Source organism: Schistocerca cancellata, chromosome 8 (assembly GCF_023864275.1).
Source record: "Schistocerca cancellata isolate TAMUIC-IGC-003103 chromosome 8, iqSchCanc2.1, whole genome shotgun sequence".
Classification (NCBI taxonomy): Eukaryota; Metazoa; Arthropoda; class Insecta; order Orthoptera; family Acrididae; genus Schistocerca; species Schistocerca cancellata.
In genome coordinates, this window is record NC_064633.1 from 357,577,110 (window position 1) to 357,591,333 (window position 14,224).

Below are 14,224 nucleotides of genomic sequence, written 5' to 3' on the forward strand. Positions count from 1 at the left end.
CTGTAAATATGTACTGAACACTAAGTTCGATACCAGTAGGAGCCTTTACGTATGACCAGAAAATCATTTGATGTATTTTGCTACGGTAGATGCTAAAGACTGCACGCATTATCCTCTTGGCAGCCAAACCCATTTTATATCTCTGTCTGTAGACCTGTGATTTGTTTTGTACCTATTAAGCAGTGGTCTCTGGTTCCTTTACAGCGACTGGAGGATACCACTCATCATGGACTATTCTGCATGGCCAACAGTTCTCATCTCATTCTGAGCCACAGTTCTTCCACCTGCTTTCCCCCCCCCCCCCCCCCCCCCCCCCCCCGCCCCAGAGCTGTTTCCAGTTCCTTTATGAGATTAGACACTCCTGTCTCTTTATTCAGTTTGTTGAAAACGTTAATCATTCTACACGTTTGTCTTTTGTTAGTGATTCTTGTTACCTTGTTACAATTGCTCCATGTTCAGTTTTATGTGGACATCTTCAGAGAGGTCAGGACTAGTTGCAGCTTTTAGATCCAATATATTTCCATCGGGAGCGGGCTTCCAAACAATTTTTCCCTGTTAGGTCTCATAGAACTGATTTAGTAATGTTTCACAGGACGTCTTCTCACGGACGTCACTTATAAACCTGTAATATTCCCGCTGACTGTTGGCTTATTGAAGTCTCCAGCTGTGGTGACAATAAGACTGGGGAACTTTTTAGTACTTTACATAGGTTTTCACTAAGGTTTGTAGGTTGACTGCCGCGAGTAATGAGTATAGCGGGCAGGGGCACTAAAAATGCAGTGTGTGGACAGTAAGCTGGAAACGTCGGTCTCACGGGCAGCGTGCCAGTCGCACTACCCTCTGTGTCCTCGATGTCTCAGTCATACAGAACGTCTGCCATATGAGCAGGAGATCCCAGGTTCGAGCCCCTGTCGAGACACACACATTTTCAACTGTCACCGTTGATATTTATCAGTGTTTGCAAGCAGCTAATGGACTGGATTTCATTGTAATTTCATTCTTCCAGAGCTGCGAGATCACCAATGGTATTTGTTCTTCGGACATGTCCGAAAGAACAGATACCATCTTCGTATATTCATACATATCCCAGTTGTTAGGCCACTCCGGAAGAATGCCTTAGCCAGCTGTTTTGTAAGGGTCAGTCAATGAAAACCGAACACCCGCCACGACGGGTCCGTGGAACGGTACCATTCTGAATTAATTACCACAGGCGTTAAGACTTTTTTCCCCGTGGGTGACGAGACGATCGAGCTTCGTAGATGGATCCATAACTACACGGGCATTTCCTTGTGGCACACTGAATTGCGATCTACGCCTGTAAAGATACAGTAACGTCAGAAACACCCAACATAACTACACCGACTCTTACAATTACTCGTCCGACGGACGACGTCCACGCATCCCTATGTTCAGGTCGCCAAAGAAATGAAGTATCTGGGCTGTACAAAGGATGTTGCACTGTTTCAGAACCAAGTCGCTTAGGCGTAGCCCTCGTCCCATTGGTAGTTTGGGGGCGGGCGCCATCGTTCAACAGGATGCTTCCTCTCCCTGTCAACTTCCTTGAGCGTGGAACCACATTCAATAAGCAGCGGTGTAAAGTATCATCCTGTTGTACGATAATGCCCACCCCCACATAGGCAATTGAAAGAAGGATTCGCTTCAGTGGTTTGGTTGGGAAGCACTGCAACATCCTCCGTACAGCCCAGATCTTTCGCAGTGTGATTTTCATATCCCCGGTGACCGGAAGAAAGACACGGGCTGGTATCGATTTCAGTCGTACGAGTAGCAGTTGGGGCGGCTGTGGATCCGTCATCGGCCGAAACGAAACAAATGGGATAAATGTCTTAACGCATGTAGTGATTACTTTTGAATGGAACCATGGTCCGTTATGGCCGGTGTTCAGTTTTCATTTGGCTGCCCCTCATACTTCATGCTTTCTGTTCTGAAAGTTTCTCACGGTAGACATAGGCTTGTTGTCATTGTAGAAACTACCAGGTTCCACATGTAATTAATGTAAGAGAGGACTGTCGTGTCTAGAATAGTTTATCCGTCACAACCACCAGGAGCTGCACTTTATTATGCAATTACCGATTTAGCAAGTTTCTGGGAGTTGCGCTGATGACCTGCTACAGAGGACGTAAGCAAGATGCTACATTGAGAAAAGAGTAATAGTAATAAATTACGTCGTTAAGAACTATTCTACTTACAACGTAAGATTCTTTTACTAGAAGTACAACTGTATAATCAAGTTCTAAAAGTCCATATCAAATGGATACGGAAACCTAAAAACTCCAAACCTGCGAGTAACAGTGACTAAAACTGACCTCACATATTACATCATAGTGTCAAATTCGTGTGTATGCCATCACACAGTGTTCCACCATAGATGTGTCGGCCTACTGTGTTACAGGTGATTGTAATGAGTTCGTGGATAATGACATACGGGGTGTTCGAAAAGTCTCTCCGCAATTCCGTATGATCGTTAGCCGCGCGTGCCGTATGCCGCAGTGAATATACCGAAATGAAACTCAGTGAAATACAAGTTATTAATTTACTGAATATTCATTTTTACATACAAATTTTCACATTAAATGTTGAAAGTTCAAAATGTCTCTGAGCACTATGGGACTTAACTGCTGTGGTCATCAGTCCCCTAGAACTTAGAACTACTTAAACCTAACTAACCTAAGGACATCACACACATCCATGCCCGAGGCAGGATTCGAACCTGCGACCGTAGCGGCCGCGCGGTTCCAAACTGTAGCGCTTAGAACCGCTCGGCCACTTCAGCCGGCAAATGTTGAAAGTGTCCCCCCTGTTGTTGAATACACAATTCAGTAGTTTATTCTCAGACAAGACGCTAGGACGACCAATTCTAAGAGCATCTGTCAATGAACCCGCACATCGAAATTTGTTTATCATATCTCGCACAGTATCGCGATGTGGGAGAGTTGTCTCCGAGAAAACTGAATTAAATGTGTGACGAACTGTGTATTTACCGTCAGCTTTGAACACTTCTTCGACTAAAAACACACGTTCTTCAATGGTTAGCATTTTAACAGTGACAAAAACGAAACAAACGAGCAAAGGAGCTAAGCTTAAACGTTCACGTCAACACGTGACGACACACGCCAACGATACTACTGACGCTGGCTGAGATAAACGAAACAGTGGAATGTTGGGAGAGTCCACTTGAACGGAAGTAACCCAGGCAGGCGAACAAGCATACGGCACGCGCGGCTGACAACCATACGGTAGTGCGGAGAGACTTTTTGAACAACCCGTATATGTGCTGTTGCCGACGATGAGAGGGAAATAAGGGTGTGGAAACAGCCGAACCCTCTCGAACAGCACCGTCTAGCTTATGACCCCAGTCCTACAGACAGACAACTATCGGCAGTGAAGTATACCCTTCTTCCTTGAGACGCTGTTGAGAAGGTTAGTAATTTAGCGCAGGGCACTAGCGCATATCCCGTGATCAGGAACTGTGCTCTACAGCTTTCAGTACCGTTACCGATAAAGTGAAGATGAAAATTTCTTCCATCACCGTGATTCGAACTACCCAGTGCACAAATAGTCTTTGACTATTACGGATTACCAGCTGCTTTTGGCAGGTGGCAAACAGAGTTCTGCAATTAGTCGCAATGTCTTTGATGCAAATGCTTCCTGTGTAGTCAAACAAGACTAAAGGACCAGATAATCTCCTTAGGAAGAACCTGGAATCACAAGAGAAGTGGAGGCTCTGATGATCGAAGACCCCATTATCAAAATTAGGCGATTTGGAAAAAGTTAAAATCAGTGATGGGTCAGTTTTTACCATCTTGCACGACATTTTTAACATGCGGAGTTTTGGCGCCAGTGTCAATTTTGCAGCTTTATCAGGCCAAATAAAATGACTTCTTTAGCAACCTAATACCCATCGAGGAGTGTTGGGAGTAGAAGTACGACACAGAGACAAAGAAGTAAATCAAGCAGTGGAAATATACGATACACCATTGCCGAGAAAGGTGAAGACGCAAGCCGGCCGTGGTGGCCAAGCGGTCAAAGGCGCTACAGTCTGGAACCGCGCGGCCGCTACGGTCGCAGGTTCGAATCCTGCCTCGGGCATGGACGTGTGTGATGTCCTTAGGTTAGTTAGGTTTAAGTAGTTCTACGTTCTAGGGGACTGATGACCTTAGAAGTTAAGTCCCATAGTGCTCAGAGCCATTTGAACCATTTTTTTGAAGACGCAAATATCGTCGTCGCATGTAAAGCTAAATGTTTTTGACGCGGCAGTCGTAATGAACGAACTTTCACGTTAGTATCCTACTGAAATCGCCTGACAAGATCACGGAGAGCTATCAAGCCTAGGCTGTCCATCGTGTTTGCTCCAGGACAACGCCCCAACTCAGTCTGCATAAGACACCGCTAGATCCCTTAGTCTATCATATTTTGCCTCATACCCCTTCCTCCTTCTTATGTTTCCTGCCGACATGGCACATAGAGAGACCTTTCTCTCTCCTCGGATGATGAAATCATAGCGTGGCAGACATTTCCTGAATGACGGCGGGATGATTTTACAGGTGGAAAGTCTCCTGAAAGGCCAACATGCAGGCTTCTGCTACAGGACCTCTTACAAGTCATCCATCGTTGGGAAAAATGTGGCACATTGAATGGAGAATACGTAGAGGTGGACTAACGGCAGCTTTCGGAGTGGTAATTAAAATACGACTATCCCTCATATGAGCATCCCCAAATACAATATATGTATGGTTCCGCATACGCAAATAAAACGAATACTATCGGGCTGAAGAATTTGAAACATCTTGCTTTGATGGCTGAAGTACGAAGGTTCAAAGCAGGAGGGGAGAGTTGTGGGCCAGGAGGCACGTGCAGCGCACGTGGCCAGCCTACCTTTGCCGGCCATTGCGAAGCGCCTCACGTGCAGCAGCGCCAGGTGCTCAAAGCAACACCTGCTCGGGCTCCCTCCACGGTCAGCGATGTCTGCAGAAAGCTAACGCACCCCAACTCACTACCTCCGGTAATAGCAAGTAGTGTGAGGGCTCGCTGCACTAGCGGCTCCAGGATCGTCAGTTTTTTTTTTTTTTTTCCCTCTCATCGCTGAAAGCTAAGATGGCTGTTAAGTACACTGCTGTGCAAAATTTAAGGTCGATCTAGATATAGTAAAGGAACTTTTTGCCTAGTCGGTGGAAATGAATGAAAGTGAAAAAGCCTTAGGTTCTCAGTTGTGCAGGGAAAGTTGGACGTCACATGAAGTTAGGTCAGGGTGACTATAGATCCAAGCGAGGCTTGCTCCTCAACGGTTACGGTGCACTTTTGTGTTCTTCATTACAACGTGGACCGGAGACAACATCTGGATGACTTCACACATGGGAAGAAGTTTTGGGAAGTTGGCAGAAGAACGAAGTGTGACGAGTGTAGTCCAAGAGTTACGTATCGTTCACATCGTTGTTTCACGGCCATGTGGAGTGTTCTGAACCACAGACATTGCTGTCCAAAGGAGGAGAGGTGGTGAACTACGCTCATCAGCAGAAGAAGCCCGCTATATTGTGCAACAAGCAAGAAGACACTTATAACACACAGCGGGTGCAACTGTGATAACATTTAACAGGACTGCAAGGCACGTAATCTCACGCTCCACACTGGTATGCGACAGAAGAGTGATTGTCTCTCTTCCCGACGAACAGTACGTTGTGTCTCATGGCACATCGGCGGCACTTTTTTCGATGGTGCCAAAAGCAGAGGGACTGGACCAATGAGGTGAGAGGTGTGAACACATTGTCAAACATGATTGCTCTGGTGGACCAGGTGTTATGTGTAGTGACGCCTAATGATGCATAGGCGGTTTGTCTCCAAATCTTTGAACACGTTACACTCGCCGGTCAGTGTTATTCTGACACTGTACTTCTTCCCCATGTGCATCTGTTCAGGGATGAATTCCACCTGGCTTAATTTTTATGGACGCCCATGAGCGGCCGTATCGAACATAGCATGTGGAGGAGTTCGTGGAGCGAGAGAACATTCGCAGAAAGGACTAGACCGCCCACGATTCCCCCCGCCCCGCCACGAGTTGTAAACCGAGCTTGTGGAGTTCTAGAATGCCGTACGACAAGAACTCATTACAAACCTTGCAGCCAGCATGGGAACATTTTGGAGAGCATGAAAGCATGTGTTGCTGCCTATGATGATTGAAAACCATGTCCTGCGGTTTGTAATGCCCCAAGGACTATCCCAAATCGCAGTGACTTCAGTGTAACTATTGTGATTGGATAAAAGTGTCGTTTCTGTTCGTCTCATTGTGTATTTCTTTCAGTTATCGTCACTTCTTCTTATGCATGGTCTACGTTTATAAGAACTCTCTTATTTAGCAGTGACCCATCATATAAAAGTGTACTGAATAGTGTTTGAAAAGTCGCAAAAACCAAAATATGATAGCGAAGTTCTTGGGACTTAACAAATGATTTTTTCATCCCGCAGCTATTCTCCCAAAATGAAACAGAACACCTTGATACTACACTCTGTCAGGACTGTCGATGTGGACCTCTCCTTTCTCTGTGGTAATCTTCAAAGGAACAGAGAACAGAAAGGGCAGACGTCTAGAAATAGGCCGTATAATTCACCAACGTGTAGCTCTTCGGTTGTGCTCTTGAAGGATAACCCTTTATTCGTTACGATTTTAATGCTATTTTCTAGATTTTATGGTCAAAAACGATTACCTCTCAGCGATGAGCCTACTATCATTTCGAACTAGTCACAAAATTGATGATTTTAAAAACTTATTTATATTTCAGTCGCCTCAATCAGGCACTACTGGAATCGCTATCTTAGTCTGTGTTTTTAAGTATTTGTTATAGGACAGCTGTTTTTTTTTTTAAGTTCTTTCAGACAGCTTATTACATCCCACTTCTACTCAGTAAAATGGTTACTAGCCTGAGGTAGAGGACAATATCTTGTTTCAACGCGGGTATAACCCATTTTATAGTGAGTGTTATCTTAGCAATAATACATTGACGAAAATGGAGAGTGCTACACCACTGAAACCATGACCGAACGGTACAAAACAATTACCCTACTCTTTCTATGCCAGTGTAATAACTTGATTATAATTTCGTCCTTTTACGATCTTCAATATTTTCCACTCAGAAAAAAGGTATTCCAGCTGATGATGAACAGTTTGTGTACGTGATGACTCTTGGGTGTTCCTGACGTTACTGTATCTTCACAGGCGTAGGTCGCAATTCAGCGTGCCAGAAGGAAATGTACGTACAGATTTTTCATCTCTCGAACTTTGAGAAATGTTGAATAATTGGCAGATGGGAGCACTATAGCGATAGATCGTACACATAGTTGCGTGTAGTGCAATAACTGCTGCAAAACGCCACTGGGCTATGGCTGAACATAGACAGTGCCTTTGATCTGAATCAGATTAACCTATTCGATGCGTAGATTGTCCCACTACGACTAAGTTGGGTTTAAGGCGGAACGACAGGATGACAGTGGAAAAAACGAATTTTCTTTATTACGGAATTCGAATGTTTATATATCGAAGAATTATTCCCCAAAATATAATGCGCGAACACCGAAAAGTAAGATTCTGTGAGCGTTTGAAGCCGTGTGTTGACGACACGCCTCGGCGTTAGAGAACCGGTTGCCACAACTAGTTGTCAGTGCCATCACCTATATTTATACCGATGTGCTGGAGTTTTGTTTGGGCGGTTTTACTCGAAATGTGAAGGAAAGTTTCAATTGCGTCATTTTGAGATACGCTCCAAAAATAATTGTCATTATGGCTTCAAAATTTCTCTTATGACTATTCAATGTAGACCGTTAACGCACGTGGCAAATGACCTTCAAATCAAAATCGGAGATGAAATGCGCCGATTCTGAGAAGATAGAGACGCCAGCGGCGATGCACTCAGCGAGAAAAGATCTTTGAGGACGAAAATGTGGGCTTATCAGGTCAAAGTAGCAGAAAGCGGCCATCCACGAGCCGGGGCGATAGTTATTATGGACCAGGCATCGATGATACCCTTTATAAATATGATAAATACTTGTCAAACGTTAAACACTTTTTTCTCAAAACCACGTTGTTCGGCACGATCGTCATTGCCCACGCTACAATTTTCATCCGATTTTAATAATTTTTGATCTCCCTTGAAGCAAATCGAATTCTCTTCAGTTCATTGTAGCCGATTCTTTCATGTCGATATTTGCTACTTTTCGGTCAAAGAAGAGGGGTCCAAGAATAGCCACTTTTTTCAAATATCTATAATTTTACCAAAAGAAATTTGTTTTGGAAATCCCTAAGAACAACTAAAATTACATCTGTAAAGATCAGGGTGATATGTTAATTTTATATTTCCGACAACCTCAACCACAGTTGCAGCGACAACCGTTGATCTACCTCCTTTCAGAGCTACATCAGGAAAATTTCAATTACACAGTGAAGATTATAATGTTTTCAATAAAAGTACTAATAAAAACTTTAGAGTGTGCTTTATCTATTGCACCAAACCCCATTTGTCTACTACATTCCAGAGCGGAGAAAAAAAAAATCCTGAATTTGAGCAATATTTTCGTCCTTCCCCTTTAATAAACCGCGCACAAAGGAAACGGAAAGAGAAGGGGTTGCCCTAACAAGTGGGTCGAGAGTACGGTTTCTGTTGGTGTTACTAGTGCTAAGAGGGATACAGGGACTCTTCATACTGAAGTGAATGAACGATGACTAAGACTATCATTTATTACAAAATATTCCACAGGAGGAACAGCATATGACACATTAACGCAGCATCTAACTCACTCACTTACTGGAGACGAATAGAAATCGTAACATGAACTCTGTGCAGTTGAGCAATGACCAGAATCTGAGCGGCAAAGTCCACAGGCAAGCGAAGACCATTGCTTGATAACTGACGAAGTCACATAAGTAAACTAAGGGGACAGTTTCACTTTGGACATGACCATTGTGTCCCTCAGGTGCTAAAAGGAAAACACAAGCAGGAACCCATATAACTGACATGGTTAGGGCATCGACTGCCAGAGCGTTCTTTAGTACAACATCGCCCGTTCTTGACCTGAAAATGCATCTACTCCCACCTCATCACTAACACCTCGCCTCTCTTTGCTTACCAAATTTAAGAGGCGAAAAGACGAGCTATGACCTCAGCAACTGCAGGTGGCATTTGTGCGGCAAAAGCTGACATGACCCGCAAGAAGGATGAATATCTCATCTCGGTCCCTGGACACTCGAAGAGCTAAGGTCCATTCACGTCCTAACACCGCGGCCTGAGAAAGAGTACTTTACTGCTTTGCTTCCCGTCCAAGAGTCTGCACAGCTTCACATCTCAACCAAGAGTAAAGTTAAAACGACGCTCTTCTCTGCGGAAAGACCGCCAAAAATTATTGGTTGTCCAATAAGACAGAATGTTAGAGACGCCACCAATGAGAGGCCATGTACTAAACAATTCCCTCTCTCTTCCGAAACGCTTGTTATTACTTGAGCTAATCCTCTCTTTTTTGTACAGTTTAAACAAATTTACAACAATTTAGTCCTAGAAGCTCACCTTTGGAAATGGTGGCAGCTCGAATCAATCTGAAAGGAGTTACCGTCTCATCGAAAGCCGAAGCCAGTTCCCACACCCGCGATAATTTTTAGGACGCAGACGCGAAAGCGACGAGATGGCATATAGTCATTATGCGAACGCCTTTTCACTGCAGTTTCAATCTAATGTAATTGCTATTGCCAATTTTAATTTGCCAGGAATAATAAAAAAATTACTCTGTCTGCAGCCGAAGCAATCGGCAACGAAAATGTTCGGAAGTCACTGCAAGAATGCTAACAATCACTTGTGGCGCAAAGGCCCATTCAACTAAATGTGAGGTTTACCTATTTGCACACCTAGACTATTACTAACAGCTGCGTTTGAGTGAATTTCACGTGAGGAACTTAGTCTTCGACACACAAGAGAAATCTCTCTCACAGTTTCCATTATTATTACTGCAATACTGAGGTAATGTATTTTGCAACACTACTCATACTCATCCAAACCTGTAAAATAAGTTTCCTTACCCCGATTAAGACGAATAAACGTTTGATGTGTCATGGATGTAGTCTGTGAATCTAAGAGGTGTCATGACTGCTTGGAAAGGAATGGTACTTTTTGACAGTAATTTTGAGACAACGCACAAAGCCAAGTCGAGTTGGGCACCAGGAAGCGGATTTATGGGCCAGAACTACGTACGATGTAAAATATTGATAGCCGGGGTTGGAATTCTACCGTCGGCCGCGGTGGTCTAGCGGTTCTAGGCGCTCAGTCCGGAACCGGGGACTGCTACGGTCGCAGGTTCGAATCCTGCCTCGGGCATGGATGTGTGTGATGTCCTTAGGTTTAAGTAGTTCTACGTTCAAGGGGACTGATGACCACAGATGTTAACTCCCATGGTGCTCAGAGCCATTTGAACCATTTTTTTTTTTTTATTAATTCTACCGCTGTGTGTGGCGTCTCCTGACACACATTCGTTGGTCATCCGGGCTCGACTCGAAGCAGGACTCTTCACTTAAAGACTATTCCAGTTAATGGCATTCCAAGCGGAAGACGTGTCTAGACACACCCAGAACAGCGGTAGGATACTAACCTGACCGTCGCCCACTGTCATACCCGACAACCAGGAGGGATAGTCTGGGGTGCCATTTCTTTTCATAGCATGAGTATGTTGTCATCTGTGGCACCCGTACAACACGGCGGTACGTCGATTATATATGCTAAGCCCGGTTCTTTTGCCCTGTTTGGAAATCCATTCTGGGCTTATATTTCCGCAAGATGTAGCCCTCCCGCACCTGGCGAGAGTCTCTACTGCTTGTCTAGGTACTTGCCAAACCCTGCCACACCCAGCAGAGTGGCCAGATCTCTCTCCAATCCAGAACGTTTGGGGTATTATGGGCAGGACAATCCAATCTTGTCGGAATCTTGGCGATCTAACATGTCAGTTGGACAAAATTAGGCACGATGTCCCTCAAGAGGACATCCAACAAGTCTCTCAATCAATAACTTTATTACGTAAGGGCTATAGGATGTTCAAGGCGTTATTGACTTGCTCAGTTTCTGAATCTCTTTCTCTTGAATAAATCATCCAATGTTTCTGAAATTTTAGTTATTTGTTTGTCTGTACACATACATCACATCCACCGATATCCGTCCTGTCGGATAATTCCTTCGTTGTGCGTCGTTTGCTGTAGTGCGTATTGTCAGAATATAAAGAGGAACAAGCACTTGGCACCTGTTGTGGTTAAGCTGTTTGACTGTGTATTGTTGGAATGTGAAATGAGTTGCAAGCAGAGCGCTCATCTCCGATAGCAAAAGGTAGAGCAAAGGCAAGAGGAGTTGCTGGAAAGGCCTAACACACAGAGTGGTACGGTGCAATCATTGCTTTGCAAAGATATACAGCCATTGTATGACAATTCTCCAAATAAGGTTGAACTATTGGGGCAATAAATTGTTCGTAAAAGGAATTATTGAGTGTTGGAGCCCTTATTCACGCCATTACGAGTGACTTAGTAGACCTCAAAGTGCTTTGTCATCACCAGGCAGGGCACACCTTCATCCTAGTTGGCTAGAGGACCTGTGACAGGACACAATAGTTGTTATATTAGAAATAAATTTAATGTTTCATCAGACAACATAACAGTAGTTTGACTGTAGAACTAGTGATCTGTTTCCAGTAATGAGAGTAGACGATGATCATTTAGCGTTCGACGTACAAGCGGAGAGTTCGGCGTCGCTTTTAATTAAAATTATCGCCTGCTACAGATCTTTGAGAGAGATACGATTTGGAGCAAGTGAAACTATGTTGTAATAATAAGAGCTCGTTTGTGTAATGTATTTACCTAAATTCAGTAACAAAAAAAAAAAAAAACAAAAAAAACATGTCGACAATTCCCTAATTTCATTAGAAAATTTATGTTTAAAGTATTGATTTGTAGTCTTAAAATTTGCTGCTACAAATGTTACTAAAATGAAAACACAGTGCATCTCTTCCATAACTCACTGATGACAATTTAATTTTTGTACTCTGAATAATTTGAGGGTTTCAGCGAGTTGTCTGAATTGTAAGTTTAAGCGTGTGTTCAATATGCAAGCTGGCAACCCTGCTCTGCGCCTGCACTTGCTGCTGCCGATCTGTCGATCCTAACGTAATGTTGAGCAGCGTGTAACGGCCAGGTTGCCGCTGTTGCACTTCACTGGCCACCCCACGGCCACCTCTACCTGCCTCTGCGCATAGCGGCTGCCCACTGGACCCTGAAGTGGTAATCCTCTGCCTTTTCATAAGCCGTGTCCCCCAGAAGATTAGAAAGCGTAATCTCGTATACATGTCCCTCTAGTGTTACGCAGGCAACACACCTTGGGAGAATTTCCCCTGTGAACCTACGATCAATATTTGTTTCTCCTGAGCCAGTCGCTCAAAATGAAGACACTTGTTCCCAATAGCTCACTACACTTAATGGTCAACATTAATGTTTAATTTCTTCTTTTTCCACATTTCACTATCACTATCTTCACATCTTCTCTTTCAATATTATATGCCCACAGTAGCATGTTTCAGTTCACTTGTAAGTAGCCATCATAGCACCCACATCATTGAATTCATTGAAACCCTTAAAAAGAGCTTACGCCACTCAAAATAACTGTTTTGGAAATCCAAACCTCAGTGTAGATTTATCGAAACAAAATATTTTTGTCTATATGGAGGACGCCTAAAAATGCCCGTGTACCCCGCATCCTAATTGTAAATAATAAAATATATACCATTACGAGTTAACAACAACTGGTTGTTCTCGGAAACATGTGTTACTACCATACTCCTACACACATCTTGAATACGCAAGTACTTACACATGCTTCACTTCTACTAACATACGTAGAAACTCGAGACATTGTAATTGTCTTGCAAATTGGTGTCAACTATTGGGTTCCTACAACCGTACATTTGCACTGCAAAAAGCTTGGTCCAAATATTTAGTACGAGGGTTGTCCATAAACTAATGCATTGCATTTTTTCTTCAACAATTCTCTACTGAACATAAAGATAATTATACACACGAGTGAATGATGTTTTATCCACACACCTTATTTGTACAATTAACCTCCATCCCTTTCTATGGCCTTCCTCCAGCGCGAAACAAGAGCGTGTGTGTCCTGTCAGTGCCAATCCTTCTCTTGGTGACGGAGCCAGTGCTTCACTGTGTGAATCACCTCCTCCTCATCCCCAAAATGTCCTCAATGAATGGCATCCTTTAATGGCCCAAACAAGTGCAAGTCCGTGTGGGCTAGGTCAGAACTGTAGTTTGGTTGGGGTAGCACTGGCCAGTCCTGTTTTACGATGTGTTCAGCAGCCCTCTGATTTGTATAGGGCCGAACGTTATCGTATTGCAGCGAAACATCTCTTGGTTTGCTGTGGCGCCGAAGTCGCTGGAAGCGCGTCTTGAGTGATCCACCATCAGACCCATCTTGCACACACTTTTGAATAACCAAGAGAGCGGATAATTGCATCCACACTTCCTTTGCTGATTGACAGATGCAGCGCCAACTGCCGAGTCGTAATGCGTCTGTCCTCGCGAACGACATCAGCTCACTTCTACGTGTCAGGTGTGACAGCCGTGGATGGCCTACCCGATCGCATGAAAATCGTGGAGCTCCGCCGAACTGCCTTCCGAAGAGCTCACCCTCCGTGCCCAGCGACTAACGGTACTTCTGTCGACAGCTGACGCTCCATAGACTTTGCACAAGCGTTTGTGAGTATTCCCCACAGTTTCTTTTTCTGCAGTGGGAAATTCAATGACGGCACGTTGCTTGTAACGTAGATCCCCTACAAACGCCATTCGGAAACTGTCCTCCAGCTACGCTATCTAGCGGAAGTGACGGAAACTTGACGCGCTCACTCAGGAGAGTTCAAATAATACACACGTAACTTTTCGCATTCTTAGCATTGTTTTCGGCTGAGAAAAAAATGCGATGCATTAGTTCGGTTCAAATGGTTCAAATGGGTCTGAGCACTATGGGACTCAACATCTTCGGTCATCAGTCCCCTAGAACTTAGAACTACTTAAACCTAACTAACCTACGGACATCAGACACATCCATGCCCGAAGCAGCATTCGAGCCGGCGACCGTAGCGGTCGCACAGTTCCACACTGAAACGTCTAGAACCGCTCGGCAACATCGGCCGG